Below are 20648 nucleotides of genomic sequence, written 5' to 3' on the forward strand. Positions count from 1 at the left end.
GCAACGGGAAGGAGATACTCGTATCTCAAAAGAAAATCCTGTCGTTTCCATAGAAAGGTAACTCGATTTAGAAGGAGAAGTCATAGAACGCATAGTATTTCATAGCGACGCAATTTCTGTGTTAATTCGTCAATGTGCGCGAGCGAGGGATGCAGTAAAGAAGGGATAGTTTATCGGGAAGGAGATACTCGTATCCCAAAAGAAAATACTTTCGTTTCGATAGAAACGTTACTCGATTTAGAAGGAGAAGTCATAGAACCCAAAGTACTTCATAGCGAAGCAATTTCTGTGTTCATTCGTCAATGTGAGGGAGCGAGGGATGAAGTGAAGAACGGATAGTGCATCGGAAAGGAGATAAGCGTATCCCAAACGAAAATCCTGTCTTTTCGATCCAAACGTTACTTGATTTAGATGAGATGTCACGAAACACATAGTATTTCATAGCGACGCAATTTCTGTGTTAATTCGTCAATGTGAGGGAGCGAGGGATACAGTACAGAAAGAATAGTGCATCGGAAAGGAGATACTCGAATCCCAAAAGAAAATCCTGTCGTTTCCGTAGAAACGTTACTCGATTTAGAAGGAGATGTCATAGAACACCTAGTATTTTATAGCGACGCAATTTCAGCGTTAATTCGTCAATGTGAGGTAGCGAGGGACACAGTAAATTAGGAATAGTGCATCCGAAAGAAGATACTCGTGTCCCAAGAGAAAATCCTGTCGTGTCCGTAGAAACGTTACTCGATTTAGAAGATGTCATAGAACCCACAGTATTTCGTAGCGACGCAATTTGATTGTTAATTCGTCAATGTGAGAGGGCGAGGGATGCAGTTAAGAAGGAATAGTGCATCGGGATGGAGATACTCCTTTCCCAAAAGAAAATACTGTCGTTTCCATATAAACGCTACTCGATTTAGAAGGAGAAGTCATGGAATACATAGAATTTTATAGTGACGCAATTTCTGTGTTAATCCGCCAATATGAGGGAGCGAGGGATGCAGTAAAGTAGGAATGGTGCATCGGAAAGGAGATTCTCGTATCCCAAAAGAAAATCCTTTCGTTTCCATAGAAACGTTACTCGATTTAGATGAGATTTCATAGAACCCATAGTATTTCATAGCCGCGCTATTTCTGTGTTAATTCGTCAATGTGAGGGAGCGAGGGATGCAGTAAGAAAGGGATAGTTTATCATGAAGGAGATACTCGTATCCCAAAAGAAAATACTTTCGTTTCGATACAAACGCTTCTCGATTTAGATGAGATGTCATAGAACCCATAGTATTACATAGCGACGGAATTTCTGTGTTAATTCGTCAATGTGAGAGAGAGAGGTATGCAGGAGAGAAGGAATAGTGCAAGGAAATGGAGAAATTCGTATCCCAAAAGAAATTCATAGTGACGGAATTTCTGTGTTAATTCGTCAATGTGAGGGAGAGAGGTATGCAGGAGAGAAGGAATAGTGCAAGGAAAAGGAGATATTCGTATCCCAAAAGAAATTCAGATACACGTATCCGAAAAGAAAATCATGTCGTTTCCATAGAAACGTTACTCGATTTAGTAGGAGACGTCATAGAACCCATAGTATTTCATAGCGACGTAATTTCTGTGTTAATTCGTCAATGTGAGGGTGTGAGAGATGCAGTGAAGAAGGCATAGCGCATCGGAAAGGAGATACTCGTATTCGAAAGGAAAATCTTTTCATTTCCATAGAAACATTAGTCGATTTAAAAGGAGTCGTCATAGAACCCATAGCATTTCATAGCGTCGAAATTTCTGTGTTAATTCGTCAATGTGAAGGGCCGAGGGATGCAGTAAAGAAGGAATAGTGCATCCGAAAGGAGATACTCGTATCCCAAAAGGAAATCCTGTCTTTCCATAGAAGCGTTACTCGATTTTGAAGGAGATGTGACAGAGCGCATAGTATTTCATAGCAACGCAATTTCTGTGTTAATACGTCAATGTGAGGGATCGAGGGATGCAGTAAAGAAGGAACAGTGCATCGGAAAGGAGATATTCGTATCCAAGAGGAAAATCTAGTCGTTTCGATAGAAACGTTAATCGATTTAGAAGGAGAAGACATTGATCTCTTAGTATTTCTTAGCGACGCAACTTCTGTGTTAATTCGTCAATGTGAGGGAGCGAGAGATTCAGTAAAGAAGGAATAGTGCATCGGAAAGGTGATCCTACTATCCCAAACGAAAATACTTTCGTTTCGATACAAACGTGTCTCGATTTAGATGAGATGTCTTAGAACGCACAGTATTTTATAGCGACGCAATTTCTGTTTGAATTCGTCAATGTGAGAGAGCGAGGGATGCAGTAAAGAAGGCATAGTGCATCGGAAAGGAGATACTCGTATTCCAATAAATAAATCCTGTCGTTTCATAGAAACGTTACTCGATTTAGAAGGAAAAGTCATAGAACCCATAAAATTTAATAGCGACCCAATTTCTGTGTTAATTGGTCAATGTGAATGCGCGAGGGATGCAGTAAAGAAGGCATAGTGCATCGGAAAGGAGATACTCGTATCCCAAAGGAAAATCTAGTCGGTTGCATAGAAACGTTACTCGATTTAGAATTAGAAGTCAAAGAACCGATAGTATTACATAGCGACGAAATTTCTGTGTTAATTCGTCAATGTGAGGCTCCGAGGGATGCAGTAAAGTGGGACTAGTGCATCGGAAAGGAGGTATTTGTATCCCAAAAGAAAATCCTGTCGTTTCAATAGAAACGTTTCTCGTTTTAGAAGCAGATGTCGTAGAACACATAGTATCTTATAGCAACGCAATATCAGTGTTAATTCGTCAATGTGAGGGAGCGAGGGATGAAGTGTAGGAGGAATAGTGCATCTGAAAGGAGATACTCGTATCCCAAAGGAAAATCTTGTCGTTTCCATAGAAACGGTAATCGATTCAGTAGGTGATGTCATAGAACCCATAGTATTTCATGGCGACGCAATTTCAGTGTTAATTCGTCAATGTGAGAAAGCGATTGATGCAGTAAAGAAGGAATAGTGCATCGGAAAGGAGACAGTCGTATCCCAAAAGTAACTCCCTTCGTTTCCATAGAAACGTTACGCGATTTAGAAGGAGAAGTCATAGAACCCACAGTATTTCGTAGCGACGCAATTTCTGTGTTATTACGTCAATGTGAGGGAGCGAGGGTGCAGTAAAGAAGGAATGGTACATCGGTAAGGAGACACTCATATCCAAAATGAAAATCTTGTCGTTTCCATACAAACGTTACTCGATTTAGTAGGAGAAATCATAGAACCCATAGTATTTAATAGCGACACAATTTCTGTGTTAATTCGTCAATATGAGGGAGCGAGGGATGCAGAGAAGAAGGAATAGTGCATCGGGAAGGAGATACTCGAATCGCAAAAGAAAATCCTGTCGTTTCCATAGAACGTTACTTAATTTAGAAGGAGAAGTCATAGTACACATAGAATTTCATAGCGACGCAATATCTGTGTTAATTTGTCAAAGTCAGGGAGCGAGGGATGCAGTAAAGTAGGAATAGAGCATCGGAAAGGAGATACTCGTATCCCAAAAGAAAATCCTGTCGTTTCCATAGAAACGATAATCGATTCAGAATGAGGTGTCATAGAACCCATAGTATTTCATAGCGACGCAATTTCTGTGTTAATTCGTCAATGTGAGGGAGCGCGGGATGGAGTAAACAAGGAATAGTGCATCGGAAAGGAGACAGTCGTATCCCAAAAGTAACTCCCTTCGTTTCCATAGAAATGTTACGCGATTTGGAAGTAGATGTCATAGAACCCATAGTATTTCATTGCGGCGCAATTTCTCTGTTAATTCGTCTATGTGAGGGAGCGAGGGATGCAGTAAACAAGTAATAGTGCACCGGAAAGGAGAGACTCGTATCCCAAAGAGAAAATCCTGTCGTTTCCATTGAAACGTTACTCGATTTTGATGGAGATGTCTCAGAACCCATAGTACTTCATAGCGACCGAATTTCTGTGTTAATTCGTCAATGAGAGGGAGCGAGGGATGCAGTAAAGAAGGAATAGTGCATCGGAATGGAGATACTCGTTTCTCAAAAGAAAATACTTTCGTTTACTTAGAAACGTTACCCGATTTAGTAGGAGATGTCATAGAAACCATAGTATTTCATAGTGACGCAATTTCTGTGTTAATTCGTCAATGTGAGGAACCGAGGGATGCGGTAAAGAAGGCATAGTACATAGGAAAGGACATACTCGTATCCCAAAGGAAAATCGAGTCGTTTCGATAGAAACGTTACTCGATTTCGAAGGAGAAGACATTGATCCCTTAGTATTTCAGAGCGACGCAACTTCTGTGTTAATTCGTCAATGTGAGGGAGCGAGACATTCAGTAAAGAAGGGATAGTGCATGGGAAAAGAGATCCTACTATCCCAAACGAAAATACTTTCGTTTCGATACAAACGTGTCTCGATTTAGATGAGATGCATAGAACCCACAGTGTTTCATATCGACGGAATTTCTGTGTTAATTCGTCAATGTGAGGGAGAGAGGTAAGCAGGAAAGAAGGAATGGTGCATCGGAAAGGATATACTCGTATCCCAAAAGGAAATCCTTTCCTTTACATAGAAACGTTACTCGATTTAGAAGGAGACGTCATATAACCCATAGTATTTCATAGCGACGCAATTTCTGTGCTACTTCGTCAATGTGAGGGAGCGAGGGATGCAGTAAAGAAGGAATAGTGCATCGGAAAGGAGATAGTGGTATCCCAAAAGAAAATCCTATCGTTCCCATAGAAAAGTTACTCAATTTAGAGGGAGAAGTCATAGAACCCATAGTATCTCATAGTGACGCAATTTCTGTGTTAATTCGTCAATGTGAGGGTGCGAGGGATCCAGTAAAGAATTAATAGTGCATCGGGACCGAGATACTTCGATCCCGAAAGAAAATCCCCACGTTCCCATAGAAACGATTCTCGATTTAGAAGGAGATGTCTTAGAACGCATACTATTTCATAGCGACGCAATTTCTGTGCTAATTCGTCAATGTGAGGGAGCGAGGGATGCAGTAAATAAGCAATAGTGCATCGGAAAGGTGATAGTCGTATCCCAAAAGAAATTCCCGTCGTTTCCATAGAAACGTTACCCGATTTAGAAGGTGGAACCATAGATCCCATAGTATCTCATAGCGACACATTTTCAATGTTAATTCGTCAATGTGAGGGAGCGAGGTATGCAGTAAAGAAAGAATAGAGCATCGGAAAGGAGATAAACGTATCCGAAATGAAAATCCTGTCGTTTCCATAGAAACGTTACTCGATTTAGTAGGAGACGTCATGGAACCCATAGTATTTCATAGCGACGCAATTTCTGTGTTAATTCGTCAATGTGAGGGTGTGAGAGATGCAGTGAAGAAGGCGTAGTGCATCGGAAAGGAGATACTCGTATCCGAAAGGAAAATCCTTTCATTTCTATAGAAACATTAGTCGATTTAAAAGGAGTCGTCATAGAACCCATAGCATTTCATAGCGACGAAATTTCTGTGCTAATTCGTCAATGTGTGGGAGCGAGGGATGCAGTAAAGAAGGAATAGTGCTCCGGAAAGGAGATACTCGTATCCCAAAAGAAAATTCTGTCGTTTCAATAGGAACGTTACTCGATTTAGAATTAGATGTCATAGAACCCATAGTGATTCATAGCGACGCAATGTCTGTTTTAATGCGATAATGTCAGGGAGCGAGGGACGCCGTAAAGAAGGGATGGTGCATTGGAAAGGAGATACACGTATCCCAAAAGAAAATCCTGTTGTTTCCATAAAAAAGTTTCTCGATTTAATTGAAATGAAATTGAACCCATAGTGTTACATAGAGGCGCAATTACTGTGTTAATTCGTCAATGTGAGGGAGCGAGTGATGCAGTAAAGAAGGAATAGTGCATCGGAAAGGAGATACTCGTATCCCAAAAGAAAATTCTGTCGTTTACATAGAAAAGTAACTCGATTTAGAAGGAGATGTAATAGATCACATATTATTTCGTAGCGACGCATTTTCAGTGTTAATTCGTCAATGTGAGGTAGCGAGAGATGCAGTAAAGAAGGAACGTCGCATCGGAAAGGAGATACTCGTATCCCAAAAGAAAATCCTGTCGTTTCCATACAAACGCTTCTCGATTAAGGTGAGATGATATTTAAAACATAGTATTTCACAGAGGCGCAATTTCTGTGTTAAATCGTCGATGTGAGGAAGCAAAGAATGCAGGATAGAAGGATTAGTGCTTCGGAAAGGAGATATTCCTAACCCAAAAGAAAATCTTGTCGTTTCCATAGAAACGTTACTCGATTTAGTAGGTGATGTCATAGAAACCATAGTATTTCATGGCGACGTAGTTTCTGTGTTAATTCTTGAATGTGAGGGAGCGAATGATGCAGTATAGAAGGAATAGTTCATCGTAGAGGGGATACTCGTATCACAAAAGAAAATCCTGTCGTTTCCATAGAAAAGTTACCCGAAGAAGAAGGAGAAATCATAGAGCCCATAGTATTTCATAGCGACGCAATTTCGGTATTAATTCGTCAGTGTGACGGAGCGAGGGATGCAGTAAAGAAGTAATAGTTCATCGGAAAGGTGATACTCGTATCACAAAAGAAAATCCTGTCGTTTCCATAAGAACGTTACTCGATTTAGAAGGAGAAGTCATAGAACCCATAGTATTTAATAGCGACGCAATTTTGTAATTCGTCAATGTGAGGGAGCGAGGGATGCAGTAAGGAAAGAATAGTGCATCGGAAAGTAGTTACTCGTATCCCAAAATGAATTCCTGTCGTATCCATAGAAACGTTACTCGATTTAGAAGGAGAAGTCATAGAACATATAGTATTTCATAGCGACGCAATATCAGGGTTAATTCGTCAATGGGATAGAGCGAAGGATGCAGTGAAGAAGGAATAGTGCATCGGAAAGGAGGTACTCGTATCGCAAAAGGAAAACCTGTCGTTTCCATACAAACGTTTCTCGATTTAGATGTGATGTCATAGAACCCATTGTACTTCATAGCGACGCAATTTCTGTGTTAATTCGTCAATGTGAGGGAGTGAGGTATGCAGGAAAGAAGGAATAATGCATCGGAAAGTAGATATCTGTATCCCAAAAGAAAATCCTGTCGATCCATAGAAACGTTACTCGATATAGAAGGAGAAGTCATAGAACCCATAGTATTCCATAGCGGCGGAATTTCAGTGTTAATTCGTTAATTTGATGGAGCTAGGGATGCAGTAAAGAAGGAATAGTGCATCGGAAAGGAGATAGTCGTGGCCCAAAAGAAAATCGTGTCGTTTCCATAGAAAAGTTACTCGAATTACAAGGAGAAGTCATAGAACCCACAGTATTTCATAGCGACGCAATATCAGGGTTAATTCGTCAATGTGATAGAGCGAAGGATGCAGTGAAAAAGGACTAGTGCATCGGAAAGGAGATACTCGTAACCCAAAAGATAATCCTGTCGTCTCCATAGAAACGTATCCCATTTAGTAGCAGATGTAATGGAACCCGTAGTATTTCATTGCGACGCAATTTCTGTTATAATTCTTCAATGTGAGGGAGCGAGGGTTGCAGTAAAGAAGTAATTGTTCATCGGAGAGGAGATACACGTATCACAAAAGAAAAACCTGTCGTTTCCATAGATACGTTTCTCGATTTAGATGTGATGTCATAGAACCCATTGTAATTCATAGCGACGCAATTTCTGTGCTAATTCGTCAATGTGAGGGAGCTACGGATGCAGTAAAGAAGGAATAGTGCATCGGTTAGGAGTCAGTCGTATCCCGAAAGAAAATCCTGTCGTTTCCATAGAAACGCTACTCGATTTAGAAGGAGAAGTAATAGAACCATAGTAGTACATAGCGACGCAATTCCTGTGTTAATTCGTCAAAGTGATGGACCGAGGGATGCAGTAAAGAGGGAATAGTGCATCGGAAAGGAGGTATTCGTATCCCAAAAGAAAATGCTGTCGTTTCCATAGAAACGTTACCCGATTTAGTAGGAGAAGTCATAGAACCCATAGTGTTTTATAGCGACGCAATTTCAGTGTTAATTCGTCAATGGGAGGGAGCGACGGATGGAGTGAAGAAGGAATAGTGCATCGGAAAGGAGATATTCCTAACCCAAAAGAAAATCTTGTCGTTTCCATAGAAACGTTACTCGATTTAGTAGGTGATGTCATAGAAACCATAGTATTTCATGGCGACGCAGTTTCTGTGTTAATTCGCCAATTTGAGGGAGCGAGGAATGCAGTGAAGAAGGCATAGTGCATCGGAAAGAAGATAATCGTATCCCAAATGAAAATCCTGTCTTTTCCATAGAAACGGTAGTTGATTTAGAAGTAGAAGTCATAGAACCCTTAGTACTTCTTAAATACGAAATTTGTGTGTTAATTCGTCAATGTGAGGGAGCGAGGGATCCAGTAAAGAAGGAATAGTGCATCGGAAACGGGATTCTCGAATCCCGAAAGAAAATCCTCTCGTTTCCATAGAAAAGATTCGCGATTTAGAAGGAGATGTCATAAAATCCATAGTATATCATAGCGACGCAATTTCTGTGCTAATTCGTCAATGTGAGGGAGCTAGGGATGCAGTAAAGAAGGAATAGTGCGTCGGATAGGAGTTAGTCGTATCCCAAAGGAAAATCCTGTCGTTCCCATAGTAACGTTACTCGATTTAGAAGGAGATGTCATAGAACACATAAAATTTCATAGCGTAGCAATTTCTGTGTTAATTCGTCAATTTGAGGGAGCGATGAATGCAGTTAAGAAGGCATAGTGCATCGGAAAGGAGATACTCGTGTCCCCAAGGACAATCCTCTCGTTTACATAGAAACGTTAGTCGATTTAGTAGGAGAAGCCATAGAACCCATAGCATATCATAGCGGCGCAATTTCTGTGTTAATTCGTCAATGTGAGGGAGCGAGGGATGCAGTAAAGAATGGATAGTGCATCGGAATGGAGATACTGGTATCCCAAAAGAAAATCCAGTCGTTTCCATAGAAACGTAACTCGATTTAGAAGGAGAAGTCATAGAACCCATAGCATTTCATAGCGATGCAATTTGAGTGTAATTCCACAATGTGAGGGAGCGACGGATGCAGTAAAGAAGGCATAGTGCATCGGAAAAGAGACACTCGTATCTCAAAAGAATATCCTGTCGTCTCCATAGAAAAGTATTCCATTTAGTAGGAGATGTCATAGAACCCATAGTATTTCATAGCGACACAGTTTCTGTGTTAATTCGTCAATGTGAGGGAGCGAGGTATGCACTGAAGAAGGAATAGTGCATCGAAAAGGATATACTCGTATCTCAAAAGAAAATCCAGTCGTCACCATAGAAACGTATCCCATTTAGTAGGAGATGTCTTAGAACCCATAGTATTTCATAGCAACGCAATTTCTGCTGTAATTCTTCAATGTGAGGGACCGAGGGATGCAGTGAAGAAGGAATAGTACATCGGAGAGGAGTTACTCGTATCACAAAAGAAAATCCTGTCTCTTCCATAGAAACGTTACTCGATTTAGAAGGGGAAGTCATAGAACCCATAATATTTCATAGCGACGCAATTTCTGTGTTAATTCGTCAATGTGAGGGAGCGAGGGAAGCAGTAAAGAAAGAATAGTGCATCGGAAAGGAGGTACTCGTATCCGAAAAGAAAATTCTGTCGTTTCCATAGAAACGTTACTCGTTTTAAAAGGGGAAGTCATAGAACCCATAGTATTTCATAGCGACGGAATTTCAGTGTCAATTCGTCAATGTGAGGGAGCGAGTGATGCAGTAAAGAAGGAATAGTGCATCGGAAAGGAGACACTCGTATCCCAAAGGAAAATCATGTCGTGTACATAGAAACGTTATTGGTTTTTGAAGGAGATGTCACAGAACACATAGTATTTCATGGCGACGCAATTTCTGTGTTAATTCGTCAATGTGAGGGAGCGAGGGTTGCAGTAAAGAAAGAATAGTGCATCGGAAAGGAGATACTCGTATCCCAAAAGAAAATCCTGTCGTTTCCATGGAAACGTTACTCGATTTAGAAGGAGAAGTCATAGAACCTGTGGTGTCACCACCGGACACCACACTTGCTAGGGGTTAGCTTTAAATCGGCCGCGGTCCATTAGTACATGTCTGACCTGCGTATCGCCACTGTGTGATCGGAGACCGAGCGCCACCACAAGGTAGGTCTCGAGATACGGACTAGCACTCGCCCCAGTTGTACGGAAGACTTTGCTAGCGACTACATGGACGAAGCAATTGCTCATTAGAAGAGCCAATAGTTAGAATAGCCTTCAGCTAAGTCAATGGCTACGACCTAGCAAGGCGCCATTAGTAACATTGCATGTATCTATGGAGTCTCACTTATATCGCCACAATCTCCAGATGTACCAAACGGATGGAGTAAATGACGTATTCCAGAAGCTACGTACTTTGCTTCATTGCATTCATTACGAATCCTGTTTCAGACCTCACGCCAATCTGCGTGAGCGTAGCGCGTGCCTTTCGGCTTCCTCTCATTGTGTCTAGGCTGTCTTGTCTAGACACAACACAAACCATAGTATTTCATAGCGACCGAATTTCTGTGTTAATTCGTCAATGTGAGGGAGTGACGGTTGCAGTTAAGAAGGAATAGTGCATCGGAAATGAGACACTCGTATTTCAAAAGAAAATCCTGTCGTTTCCATAGAAACGTTACTCCATTTAGAAGGAGATGTTATAGATTCCATAGTATTTCTTAGCGACGCAATTTCTGTGTTAATTCGTCACTGTGAGGGAGGGAGGGATGCAGTAAAGAAGGTATGGTGCATCGGATAGGAGATACTCGTATCTCAAAAGAAAATCCTGTCGTTTGCATAGAAACGTTACTCGATTTAGAAGGAGATGTTATAGAACCCATAGTATTTCACAGCGACGCAATTTCTGTGTTAATTCGTCAATGTGAGGGACCGAGGGATGCAGTAAAGAAGGCATAGTGCATCGGAAAGAAGATACTCGTATCCCAAAGGAATATCCTGTCGTGTCCATGGAAACGTTACTCGATTTAGAAGGAGAAGTCATAGAACACATTGTATTTCATAGCGACGCAATTTCCGTGTTAATTCGTCAATGTGAGGCAGCGAGGGACGCAGTATAGATGGAATAGTGCATCGGTAAGGAGATACTCGTATATCAAAAGTAAATCCTATCGTATCCATAGAATCGTTACTCTATTTAGAACGAGAAGTAATAGAACCCATAGTATTTCATAGCGACGCAATTTCTGTGTTAATTCGTCAATGTGACGGAGCGAGGTTTGCAGTAAAGAACGGATAGTGCATCGGAAAGGAGGTACTTGTATCCCAAAAGAAAATCCTGTCGTTTCCATACAAATGAATCTCGGTTTAGTTGAGATGTCATAGAACCCTATTATTTCATAGCGACGCAATTTTTGTGTGTTACTTCGTCAGTGTGAGCGAGCGAGGGATGCAGTAAAGAAGGAATAGTGCATCGGAGAGAAGATACTCGTATCCCAAAAGAAAATCCTGTCGTTTCCATAGAAACGTTACTCGATTTAGAAGGAGATGTCACAGAACCCATAGGATTTCATAGCGACGCAATTTCTGTGTTAATTCGTCAATGTGATTGAGCGAGGGATAAAGCAAAGAAGGTATAGGGCATCGGAAAGAAGATACTCGTACCCCAAAAGAAAATCCTGTCGTTTCCATAGAAACATTACTCGATTTAGAAGGTCAAGTCATAAAACACACAGTATTTCATAGCGACCCAATTTCTGTGTTAATTCGTAAATGTGAGGGAGCGAGGGATCCAGTAAAGAAAGAATAGTGCATCGGAAAGGAGATACTCGTATCCCAAAAGGAAATCCTGTCGTTTTCATAGAAACGTTACTCGATTTAGAAGGAGATGTCATAGAACACATGGTATTACATATCGACGCAATTTCTGTGTTAATTCGTCAATGTGTGGGAGAGAGAGATGCAGTAAAGAAGGAATAGTGCATCGGAGTGGAGATACTCGTATCCCAAAACAAAATCCTGTCGTTTCCATAGAAACGTTACTCGATTTAGTAGGAGATGTCATAGAACCCATAGGATTTCTTAGCGACGCAATTTCTGTGTTAATTCTTCAATGAGAGGTTGCGAGGGATGCAGTAAAAAAGGAGTAGTTCAACGGAGAGGAGATACTCGTATCCTAAAAGAAAATCCTGTCGTTTCCATGGAAACATTACTCGATTTTGAAGGAGATGCCGTAGAACCCATAGTATTTCATAGCGACGCAATTTCTGTGTTACTTCGTCAATGTGAGCGAGCGAAGAATGCAGTTAATTTGGAATGGTGCATTGGAAAGGATATACTCGTATCTCAAAAGAAAATCCTGTCGATTCTATAGAAACGTTACCCGATTTAGAAGGAGATGTCATAGAACCCATAGTATTTCATATCGACGCAATTTCTGTGTTAATTCGTCAATGTGAGGGAGCAAGGGATTCAGTGAAGAAGGAATAGAGCATCAGAAAGGAGATACTCGTAGCCGAAAAGGAAATCCTGTCGTTTCCATAGAAACTATACTCGATTTAGTAGGAGATGTCATAGAACCCATAATATTTCATAGCGACCCAATTTCTGTGTTGTCTCTTCAGTGTGAGGGAACGAGGGATGGAGTAAAGAAGAAATAGATCATCGGAGAGGAGATACTCATATCCCAATGGAAAATGCTGTCGTTTCCATAGAAACGTTACTCGATTTAGAGGGAGATGTCATCGAACCCATGGTATTGCATAGCGACGCAATTTTTGTGTTAATTCGTCAATGTGAGGGAGCGAGGGATGCAGTAAAGAAGGAATAGTGCAACGGAAATGAGATACACGTATCCAATAAAGAAAATCCTGTCGTTTCCATAGAAACGTTACTTGATTTAGAAGGAGAAGTCGCATAACCCGTAGTATTTCATAGCCCCGCAAATTCTGTGTTATTTCGTCAATGTGAGGGTGCGAGGGATGCAGTAAAGTAGGAATAGTGCATCGGAAAGGAGATAGGCGTATTCCAAAAGAACATCCTGTCGTTTCCATAGAAACGTTACTCGATTTAGAAGGAAAAGTCCTAGAACCCATAGTAATTCATAGCGACCCAGTTTCTGTGTTAATTCGTCAATGTGAGGGAGCGAGGGATTCAGTGAAGAAGGAATAGTGCATCAGAAAGGAGATAGTCATATCCCAAAAGAAAATCACGTCGTTTCCATGGAAATGTTACTCGATTTAGAATGAGATGTCATAGAACACATAGTTTTTCATAGCGACGCAATTTCTGTGTTAATTCGTCAATGTGAGGGATCGAGGGATGCAGTAAAGAAGGATTAGTGCATCGGATGGGACACAGTCGTATCCCAAAAGAAAATCCTGTCGTTTCAATAAAACGTTGCCCGATTTAGAAGGAGATGCCATAGAGCGCATAGTATTTCGTAGCGACGAAATTTCTGTGTTAATTCGTCAATGTGAGGGAGCGAGGGATGCGGTATAGAAGGAATAGTGCATCGGAATGGATATAGTAGTATCCCAAAAGAAAATTCTATCGTTTCCATAGAAACGTTACTTGATTTAGAAGGAGAAGTCATAGGATCCATTGTATTTCATAGCGACGCAATTTCTGTGTTAATTCGTCAATGTGAGGAGCTAGGGATGCAGTAAAGAAGGAATAGTGCATCGGAAAGGAGATACCCGTATCCCAGAAGAAAATCCTGTCGTTTCCACAGAAACGTTACTTGATTTAGAAGGAGAAGTCGTAGAACCCGTAGTATTTCATAGCTCCGCAAATTCTGTGTTATATCGTCAATGTGAGGGAGCGAGGGATGTAGTAAAGTAGGAATAGTGCATCGGAAAGGCGATAGGCGTTTCCCAAAAGAAAATCCTGTCGTTTCCATAGAAACGTTACTCGATTTAGAAGGAAAAGTCCTACAACCCATAGTATTTCATAGAGACCCAGTTTCTGTGTTAATTCGTCAATGTGAGGAGCGTGGGATGCAGTAAAGAAGGAATACTGCATGGGAAAGGAGAAACTCGTACCTCAAAAGAAAATCCTGTCGTATCCACAGAAACGTTATTCGAATTAGAAGGATGTCATAGAACCCATAGTCTTTTATAGCGACGCAATTTCTGTGTTAATTTGTCGATGTGAGGGAGCGAGGGATGCAGTAAAGAAGGAATAGTGCATCGTTACGGAGATACTCGTAACCCAAAAGAATATCCGGTCGTTTCCATAGAAACGTTACTCGATTTTGAAGGAGAAGTCATAGAACCCATAGTATCTCATAGCGACACAATTTCTGTGTTAATTCGTCAATGTGAGGGAGCGAAGGATGCAGTAAAGAAGGGATAGTGCATCGGAAAGGAGATACTCGTATCCCAAAAGAAAATCCTGTCGTTTCCATACAAACGTTTCTCGATTTAGATGAGATGTCATAGAACCCATAGATTTCATAGCGACGCAACTTCTGTGTTAATTCGTCAATGAGAAGAAGCAAGGTATGCAGGAAAGAAGGAATAGTGCATCGTAAAAGAGATACTCGTATCCCAAAAGAAAATCCTGTCGTTTCCATTGAAACGATACTCGATTTAGTAGGAGATGTCGTAGAACCCATAGTATTTCATAGCGACGAAATTATTGTGTTGATTCTTCAATGTGAGGGAGCGAGGGATGCAGTAAAGAAGGAATCATTCATCGGAAAGGAGATACTCGTATCCCAAAAGAAAATCCTGTCGTTTTCTTAGAAACGTTACTCGATTTAGAAGGAGATGTCATAGAACCCATAGTATTACATTCCGACGCAAGTTCTGTGTTAATTTGCCAAATTCAGGGAGTGAAGGATGCAGTAAAGAAGGAATAGTGCATCGGAAAGGAGATACTCGTATCTTAAAGGAAATTCCTGTCGTTTCCATAGAAACGTTACTCGATTTGGAAGGAGTAGAACCCATATTAATTCATAGCGACGCAATTTCAGTGTTAATTCGTCAATGTGATTTAGCGAGGAATGCAGTGAAGAAGGAATAGTTCATCGTAGAGGTGATACTCGTATCCCAAAAGAAAATCCTGTGGTTTCCGTAGAAACGTTACTCGATTTAGACGGAGATGTCATAGAACCCATAGTATCTCATAGCGACGCAATTTCTGTGTTAATTTGCCAATATCAGGGAGTGAGGGATGCAGTAAAGAAGGAATAGTGCATCGGAAAGGAGATACTCGTATCTTAAAGGAAAATCCTGTCGTTTCCATAGAAACGTTGCTCGATTAAAAGATGTAAATGAACACATAGTAATTCATTGCGACGCAATTTCAGTGTTAATTCGTCAATGTGATTGAGCGAGGAATGCAGTGAAGAAGGAATAGTGCAACCGAAAAGAGATACTCGTATCTTAAAGGAAAATCCTGTCGTTTCCATAGAAACGTTACTCGATTTAGAAGGAGATGTAATTGAACACATAGTATTCCATAGCGACGCAATTTCTGTGTTAATTCGTCAATGTGAGGGAGCGAGAGATGCATTAAAGAAGGAATAGTGCATCGCAAAGGAGATACTCGTATTCCAAAAGAAAATCCTGTCGTTTCCATTGAAACGTTACTCGATGTTGAAGGAGATATCACAGAACAAATAGGATATCACAGCGACGCAATTTCTGTGTTCATTCGTCAATGTGAGGTAGCGAGGGATGCAGTAAAGAAGGAATAGTGCATCGGAAAGGAGATACTCGTATCCCAAAAGAAAATCTTGTCGTTTCCATTGAAACGTTACTCGATTTAGAAGGAGAAGTTATAGAACCCATAGTATTTCATAGCGACCTTATTTCTGGGTTAATTCGTCTATGAGAGGGAGCGACGGAGGCAGTAAAGAAGGAATAGTGTATCGGAAAGGAGATACTCGTATCTCAAAAGTAAATCCAGTCGTTTCCTTAGAAACGTTACTCGATTTAGATGGAGATGTTATAGAACCCATAGAATTTCATAGCGACGCAATTTCTGTATCAATTCGTCAATGTGAGGGAGCGAGGGATGCAGTTAAGAAGGTATAGGGCATCGGATAGCAGATACTCGTATCTCAAAAGAAAATCCTGTTGTTTGCATGGAAACGTTACTCGAATTAGAGGGAGATGTCATAGAACACATAGTATTTCATAGCGACGCAATGTCTTTGTTAATTTGTCAGTGTGAGGGAGCGAGGGATGCAGTGTAGAAGGGATAGTGCATCGGAAAGGAGTTACTCGTATCCCAAAAGAAAATCCTGTCGTTTCCACACAAACGTCTCTCGTTATAGATGAGATGTCATAGAACCTATAGTAATTGATAGCGACGCAATTTCTGTGTTAATTCGTCAAAGTGAGGGAGCGAGGTATGCAAGAAAGAAGGAATAGTGCTTTTGAATGGAGATACTCGTATCCCAAAAGAAAATCCTGTCGTTTCCATAGAATCGTTACTTGCTCTAGAAGGAGAAGTGATAGAACCCATAGTATTTCATAACGACGCAATTTCAGTGTTAATTCGTCAGTGTGAGGGAGCGAGGGTTGTAGTGAAGAAGGAACTGTGCATCGGAAAGGAGTTACTCGTAACCCAAAAGAAAATCCTGTCGTTTCCATAGAAACGTTACTCGCTTTAGTAGGAGATGTCATAGAACCCATAGTATTTCATAGCGTTGCAATATCTGTGTTAATTCTTCAATGTGAGATAGCGAGGGATGCAGTAAAGAAGGAATAGTAGATCGGAGAGGAGATACCCTTATCCCAAATGAAAATCCAGTCGTTTCCATTGAAACGTTATTCGATTTTGAAGGAGATGTCACAGAACACATAGTATATCATAGCGACGCAATTTATGTGTTTCTTCGTCAATGTGAGGGAGCGAGGGATGTAGTAAAGATAGAATAGTGCATCGGAAAGGTGTTACTCGTATCCCAAAAGAAAATCCTGCCGTTTCCATACAAACGTTTCTCGAATTAGATGGGATGTCATAGACCCCATAGTATTTCATAGCGACGCAATTTCTGTGTTATTTCGTCAACGTGAGGGAGCGAGGTATCCAGGAAAGATGGAATAGTGCATCGGAAAGTAGAAACTCGTATCCCAAAAGAATTTCCTGTCGTTTCCATAGAATCGTCACACGATTTAGAAGGAGAAGTCATAGAACACATAGTATTTCATGGCGACGCAATTTTCAGTGTTAATTCGTCAATGTGAGGGAGCGAGGGATGCTGTGAAGAAGGAATAGTGCATCGGAAAGGAGATACTCGTATCCCAAAAGGAAATCCTGTCGTTTCCATAGAAACGTTACTCGATTTAGAAAGAGATGTCGTAGAACCCAAAGTATTTCGTAGCGACGCAATTTCTGTGTTAATTCGTCAATGTGAGGGAGCGAGGGATGCAGTAAAGAAGACATAGTGCTTCGGAAAGGAGATACTCGTATCCCAAAAGAAAATCCTGTCGGTTCCATTGAAACGTTACTCGATTTTGAACGAGATGTCACAGAACCGATAGTATTTCATAGCGACGCAATTTCAGTGTTAATTCGTCAATGTGAGGAAGCGAGGGATGCAGTAAAGAAGGAATGGTGCATCGGAAAGGAGATACTCGTATCCCAAAAGAAAATCCTGTCGTTTCCATAGAAACGTTACTTGATTTAGTTGGAGATGTCATAGATCCCATAGTATATCATAGCGATGCTATCTCTGTGTTAATTCTTCAATGTGAGGGAGCGAGGGATGCAGTAAAGAAGGAATAGTAGATCGGAGAGAAGATACTCGTATCCCAAATGAAAATCCGGTCGTTTCCATACAAACGTTTCTCGATTTAGATGAGATGTCATAGAAAACATAGTATTTCAATGCGACGCAATTTCTGTGTTATTTCGTCAACGTGAGGGAGCGAGGAATGCGGGAAAGATGGAATAGAGCATCGGAAAAGAGAAACTCGTATCTCAAAAGACAATCCTTTCGTTTCCATGGAATCGTTATTCGATTTAGAAGGAGAAGTCGTAGAACACATTGTATTTCATGGCGACGCAATTTCAGTGTTAATTCGTCGATGTGACGGAGCGAGGGACGCAGTGAAGAACGAATAGTGCATCGGCAAGGAGATACTCGTATCCCAAAACAAATCCTGCGTTTCCATAGAAATGTTACACGATTTAGTAGGACATGTCATACGACCCATAGTATTTCACAGCGATGCAATTTCTGTGATAATTCTTTAATGTGAGGGAGTGAGGAATGCGGTAAAGAAAGAATAGTGCATCGGAATGGAGATACTCGTATCCCAAAAGAAAATCCTGTCGTTTCCATAAAAACGTTACTCGATTTAGTTGGAGATGTCATAGAACCCATAGTATATCATAGCGAAGCTATCTCTGTGTTAATTCTTCAATGTGAGAGAGCGAGGGATGCAGTAAAGAAGGAATAGTAGATCGGAGAGGAGATACTCGTATCCCAAATAAAATCCTGTCGTTTCCATAGAAACGTTATTCGATTTTGTAGGAGATGTCACAAAAAACAAAGCATTTCATAGCGACGCTTTTTCTGTGTTAATTCGTCAATGTGAGGGAGCGAGGCATACAGTAAAGAGGGAATAGTGCATCCGAAAGCAGATACTCGTATTCCAAAAGAAAATCCTGTCGTTTCCATAGAAAGGTTACTCGATTTAGAAGGAGATGTCATAGAACCCATAGTATTTGATAGCGACGCAGTTTCAGTGTTAACTCGTCAATGTGAGGAGCGAGAGATGCAGTAAAGAAGGAATAGTGCATCGGAAAGGAGGTACTCGTATCCCAAAAGAAAATCCTGTCGTTTCCATTGAAACGTTACGCGATTTTGAACGAGATGTCACAGAACGGATAGTATTTCATAGCGAAGCAATTTCTGTGTTAAATCGTCAATGTCAGCGATCGAGAGATGCAGTAAAGAAGGAATAGTGCTTCGGAAAGGAGTTACTCGTATCTCAATAGACAATCCTGTCGTTTGCATAGAAACGTTACTCGATTTAGAAGGAGAAGTCTTGAACCCATAGTGTTTCATAGCGACGCTATTTCAGTGTTATTTCGTCGATGTGAGGGAGGGAGGGATGCAGTACAGAAGGAATAGTGCATTGGGAAGGAGATACTCGTATCCCAAAAGAAAATCCTTTCGTTTCCATTGAAACGTTACTTCATTTAGAAGGAGATGTCATAGAATCCGTAGTATTTCGTAGCGACGCAATTTCTGTATTAATACGTCAATGGGAGGGAGCGAGGGATGCAGTAAAGATGGCATAGTGCATCGGAAAGGAGATACTCGTATCCCAAAAGAAAGGCCTGTCTTTTCCATTGAAACGTTACTCGATTTTGAACGAGATGTCACAGAAACGATAGTATATCATAGCAACGCAATTTCTGTGTTAATTCGTCAATGTGAGGGAGCGAGGGATGCAGTTTAGAAGGAATAGTGCATCGGAAAGGAGGTACCGATATCCCAAAAAGATAATCCTATTGTTTCCATAGACACGTTACTCGATTTAGAAGGAGATGTCATAGAACCCATAGTATTTCATAGCGACGCAGTTTCAGTGTCAACTCGTCAACGTGAGGAGCGACAGATGCAGTAAAGGAGGTATCGTGCATCGGAAAGGAGATACTCCTATCCCAAAACAAAACCTGTCGTTTCCATAGAAACGCTACTCCAATTAGAAGCAGAAGTCATAGAACCCATAGTATTTAAAAGCGACGCAATTTCTGTATTAATTCGTCAATGTGAGGGAGCGAGGGCATAGTGCATCGGAAAGGAGATACTCGTATCCCAAAAGAAAGGCCTGTCTTTTCCATTGAAACGTTACTCGATTTTGAACGAGATGTCACAGAACCGATAGTATTTCATAGCAACGCAATTTCTGTGTTAATTCGTCAATGTCAGGGAGCGAGGGATGCAGTAAAGAAGGAATAGTGCATCGGAAAGGAGATACTCGTATCTCAAAAGAAAATCCTGTCGTTTGCAAAGATACGTTACTCGATTTAGATGGAGATGTCATAGAACACATAGTATTTGATAGCGACGCAGTTTCTGTGTTAATTCGTCGATGTGAGGGAGCGAGGGATGCAGTAAAGGAGGAATAGTGCATTGGAAGGGAGATACTCGTATCCCAAAAGAAAATCCTTTCGTTTCCATAGAAACGTTACTTCATTTAGTAGGAGATGTCCTAGAACACATAGTTTGTCGTAGCGAGGCAATTTCAGTGTTAATTCGTCAATGTGAGGGAGCGAGAGATGCAGTATAGAAGGAATAGTGCATCGGAAAGGAGATACTGGTATTCCAAAAGAAAATACTGTCGTTTCCATAGATACGTTACTTGTTTTAGAAGGAGATATCAAGGAACCCATAGTATTTCATAGCGACGCAATTTCTGTGTCAATTCGTCAGTGTGAAGAAGCGAGGGATGCAGTAAGGAAGGAATAGTGCTGTGGAATGGAGATAGTCGTATCCCAGGAGAAAAACCTGTCGCTTCTATAGAAACGTTACTCCATTTGGTAGGAGATGTCATAGAACACATAGTTTGTCGTAGCGACGCAATCTCTGTGTTAATTCGTCAATGTAAGGGAGCGAGAGATGCAGTATAGAAGGAATAGTGCATCGGAAAGGAGATACTGGTAT

The sequence above is a fragment of the Schistocerca piceifrons genome, chromosome 3, assembly GCF_021461385.2.
Source record: "Schistocerca piceifrons isolate TAMUIC-IGC-003096 chromosome 3, iqSchPice1.1, whole genome shotgun sequence".
Taxonomy (NCBI): Eukaryota; Metazoa; Arthropoda; class Insecta; order Orthoptera; family Acrididae; genus Schistocerca; species Schistocerca piceifrons.